Source organism: Propithecus coquereli, unplaced genomic scaffold (genome assembly GCF_000956105.1).
Source record: "Propithecus coquereli isolate 6110/MARCELLA unplaced genomic scaffold, Pcoq_1.0 Scaffold239, whole genome shotgun sequence".
NCBI classification, from domain to species: Eukaryota; Metazoa; Chordata; class Mammalia; order Primates; family Indriidae; genus Propithecus; species Propithecus coquereli.
Genome location: NW_012147941.1, coordinates 1,081,101 through 1,085,633, shown reverse-complemented (window position 1 = coordinate 1,085,633; position 4,533 = coordinate 1,081,101). Strand labels below are relative to the sequence as shown.

Genomic DNA, 4,533 nt, shown 5'->3' with positions numbered 1-4,533 from the left:
CTAGCCCAGGTGACAGAGCGAGACTCCGTCTCAAAAAAAAATATTATGCATTGTGTATTTGAAAGTGACATAGATTTTTCTCCTAAGATGTCTTCTAGAAGTGTTGTAGCTTTAGGTTTTATATTTAGGGCTAATTTGGGTTGTAGCACAATGGGTTTGGCATTTAGAAAGATCCTCTGGCAGCAGCAAGGAAGGTGTTTGGAGGGTGATAGCCTGGAAACTAGTGAGACTTGGAGAGGGATGATGATGGTGGCTTCCACTAGGTGATGGTAGTGGAGGATATGGAAAGGAGTTAAAATATTGGAGACGTAGACTGACTGGACTTCGTGGCTTGAAGATGTCAAGAATGATTCCTGGGTTTCTTACACACAAAATTGAGGATAACTTGCTTGTAAATTTTTTGCACCTCAAATTGGCCCTCAATACATAGTTTTTTTCTTTTGGGGAGATTATGATTGAAGTTTGCTCAGACAGGGACACAGTTTTCTAAAACCACACACACTTTTATCAGTTCCCTTCTCGGAGCACTATTGAACCCTGTCCTTCCAAGCCCAAGGCCCTTTGCCTCCCTCGGTATCAAGAACGTTGCCAAAGTTCTTGTACATGCAGGGCGCCGGCAGCCGGCGGCGCGTACCCAGAGAGGCCGTACAGGGACCGACCGCCCGGAGAGAAAAGGACTTGCAGTTCCCGCCATTTTGTCCTGCTCTCTGCACAGCGGGCCCTGCTGGGACTACAAGTCCCGTGAGCCTTCGCGGCGGCACTTCCTACCCCTAGCTGTCCCGCCCGCTCCCTTTCTCCCCATCCCCGGGGGCCAAAGGCTCTGGCTGCAGCCGGGCGGCCTGCGGGCCAGGTAGGATTTCCGGGGGAAACTGCTGTGGAGTCTGAGGAGGCGGCGGCGGCGACCTGGGTGAGTTTAGCTAGCAAGGGAAAGTGAGCAGGACGCGCGTGGGGTCGGGCTGCGGGTGCCTCTCAGGCTCGGGTCCACATTCTTGGCTCCGCTAGGGGGTCGCGGTCCGGGCAGAGGGTAACGGCCCAGGTCGCGGTCTTGTCTGGCCAGGGCGAGGCGGTTCAGGACCGCCGCCTCCCTCCTCGGCCCTCCCTCAACGGTCCCGCCGTGGCGTCTCCGCCTGCAGGAGGGCCCGCGCAGGCTCGCCCTCTCCAACCTCCGAGACTTAGCCGGGCCCTTTTGTCTAGGCGGCTTTGCGCCCCCTTTGTGCCCGTGCGTGGAGTTGCCTCTTTGGGGGAGCCTGCCGGGCCAGTCCCTGACGGGGACCGCTCCCTAGGGATCCGGTTACAGTAACCAGATCGGATCAAAGTCCATTTTTCAAAACCGACCTCCCTCAGACCTCTGCACCCCGGCTAGCAGAACGAAGATTTTGGAGCTAGTAAGAGTTTCTGTAGAAACCTCGAGGTTATTGTCTAACTTTAACGTCAGCACCGGGAGGCTCCAGCGCACTAATCTCTAGGCGTTTTTCTTGGTAGAGGAATGAGTCTATGGAAAAGAAGCGACACCCCCCGCCCTGGGAAACGGGGAAAAGATAGAATTTGCTGCGGTGTCTGTATAGGTCACAAATGTGATGGGGAGCGGGGGCGCAAAGAACCAATGCGAATGGCAGAATGGTAGTTCACACACCTCCCGAATCTCGGAGGAGAGTAAGTGATTTGTAGGGCATCATTCATTGCTTGCAAAAAAGACACCAGTACTTCATCCGGCCACCCAGCTCCTCGCTCCCCTAACCGCATCCTTTTCTTATTTCTTTTGTTTAAAACAAAAAGTCGAAAGAAAAAAGTCCATTCAGAGACGGATCTGCTTTATAGAGAAACCAGAAATCTAGTGGCTTCTAGAAAGCACTTTTTCACTAAGTAAAAGGAATGAAGCCAGTTTAGGGGAGGAGAGGTGGTAGATTCTTACTGGAAACCTCTTAAATGCGTGGATTTGATCAAATTTAGTTGGATAGTGGTAACTTTGTAAATGTCCCGTTGGAAGACTGCATTGCTAGAATCAGGTAAAGTAAAGCTTTCTAAAGGCCTTTGCAAATACCCCTTTTGAAAAATAGATTAATTAGCATTTCAAGTCTCTAGAATGGAGAACAGCCAGGATCTCTTTACCTGAATCAGGGAAGGTTATTGGAGTTATATAGGTTAATTCTCCACCCTAGCCCAGTAGGCAAATAAAGCCCTTTTCACATTATTACTTTGGTATCTCATAATGGAAGTGACTTACTCTTGAGAATCCCAGATTGTTTTAGTAATATTGTATAAGGATGGTAGGTCCTTAATGTGGTTCTTTAATTTTTTACCCAGCAATGAGTAGGGGGGCTTTTATGTTTTCCTGGCTATGCTTTGAAGAAGCATCCATGGAATTGCTCTAGAAGTTTTACAAATAATTTACGAAAGAGCACTTGCTATTGACTGGCAGTTATTTGTTCAAACATAATTTTATCAATTTTTTTAACAACTTACTACACATTGTGTAATTTATTTCTCACTACAATTCACTGAGGTGGTTGTTCCTCATTTTACAGCTGCTAAAACCTAGCCTCTAAAATGTTAAGTGATTTGCCCAGGGTTATACTTTAACCCAGATATGGAAAAAGCAGAGTAAACCATACTTCCAAGTCTAGTGCTCTTTCCATTACTTCACGCTTACTACAGCTACTAATCATACAACCACCAACAGCTTTAATTTGCTGTAGTCTAAATATTGGAGAAAAATAATGGAAATATTTTCCAATCAGAGCAAACTGATTTATAAGGAACTGGAATTTCTAGAACCATAAACAGTCTTTCCCGTAAGTCATACTGAACATTGGTGCCATCAGTTTGTCTTCCAATACAGTGTGATTACCTTGTGCCTAGGCAGAATGGCAGTTTTTTGGAGTCTTTGTGGTGAACGGGTGGTGAGTCACTTGGTTGTGGTTGTGACTAATTTTTGCTAAAAGGTTTATTAAGAGAAGTATCTTGGAGAACATAGATACAATAGCTTTGGCTGCTGAAACTAACATAGAAGACAGAACTGAAATTCAGACACTGTATTTTTCTGGTCAAAGCGTCAAGACTCAAGAGAATGCTTTCTTTAGTTTCTGCTTTTAATAAAAACTTTTAATCAGTTTCAAACCTGCAGTTAAGTCTTGGATTTATGTCAGTACATGCCATGAATGTGACATCAGAAATAGAAACCTACTTCACCTCCCATACTTAAACTCTTCTTAGGTAAAATGCATAACATGCCAATGGAATTGAGTCAATACAATTATGTAGTCTAGCCTTTCTAACTAGTAGAAGCCTGTTTTAAATCTCTCTTTTATTATGCCATCATAACGGAAAAGAATTTTTTCCTTGTGTTTTTTGCTGTTGGTTTACTTCATTTCCAAATCCCATTCATTCATTCAATCAACAGATATTTATTGAAAGCCTGTTATGTTCTAGGCAGTGTTCTAGACCCTGAGGGAAAAGCAATAAAAACAAAAGTCTTTTCCTTCTTGAGGTTTACAGACTGATTAGGGTTGGGTGAGAAGAGGGAGGAGTCAGACAGTAAATAAACACTAAATAAATAAAATCTCTCTTTGAGCTTTAGTTTTTTCCTCTTTAACATGGGTGTAATGATTCCTGCACAACCTAACTGTGGGATTGTTTCCAAGAGCAAATAGGATAAGTATTTGGATGCATTATATGCTTCCAATTCCTGTGGTAAGTTATTTTTACTACTATTAGAAAATAAAAAGGAGCATTGGAAGAAGGTTATTTATTAATATAAGGAAAGAAGTGAATTATGGATTCTTTGGTCTAAGAGAGTCTGACGTCCCATTGTAAAACTTTCAGACTGTTAGGTCTTCACAGGGGCTACAATAACCATTTGTTCAGACCTTTTTCATAGCGTTTATCAAATAAGACTATTATTTATTTAATATTGTTGCAGTTAGCTGCTTCTTTTCTTTTTCTTTTTTCTTAGAGACAGGGCCTTGCTATGTTCAGGCTGGACTCGAATTTGTGGGCTCATGCGATCCTCCCACCTCAGCCTCTGTAGTAGCTGGGACTTTATATGTGCTTGCTGAATGAGTGAATGAATAACAAAAGTAGACAGGTGCAGTTTTAGAGAATACCAGAACCAAAATGATTCTTTTATTCAGCAGATATTTTTGTTTTGCTCGTTGTGTGCTAGAATCTGGGTTATGTTCTGGTGGTACAAAGATGTGAAGGCATATAGCCTCTGCCTCCAAAATCTTACTATATTAAACCACACAACAGTGTGGTAAGTGTTAAAAAGACATATTATAAAACAGATAGGGACTGAAAGATTCTGTTTTGGTAACCAGTGAAGGACGGCTTTACAGAGGATGTGATTTTGGAATTTGGTCTTGAGGGATGGATAGAATTCAGGTAGGTCAGTTACTATTAAGGTTATTCTAGGTAGAGGGAGCAGCTTGAGCATAAGAATGAAGTTGCAAAAATGTAAGGTGTGTGTCTGGGAAAGAAGGAAAAGTCTGGTGTGGCTAGAGTATATTGCAACTGGTCTTTAACATATATATATAT

At 43.3% G+C, this 4,533-nt stretch overlaps 1 protein-coding gene across 1 annotated transcript in view; it reads left to right on the top strand.

Annotated features, from left to right (window-relative positions):
• The first annotated feature begins 750 nt into the window (after positions 1 to 750).
• The window catches only part of PHACTR4 (phosphatase and actin regulator 4), a 141,934-nt gene continuing 138,151 nt past the window's right edge, over positions 751 to 4,533 (top strand). The window contains exon 1 of the mRNA XM_012645904.1: positions 751 to 907. The gene's annotated coding sequence lies outside the window, so the exon portion shown is untranslated. The remainder of the gene's footprint in view (positions 908 to 4,533) is intronic.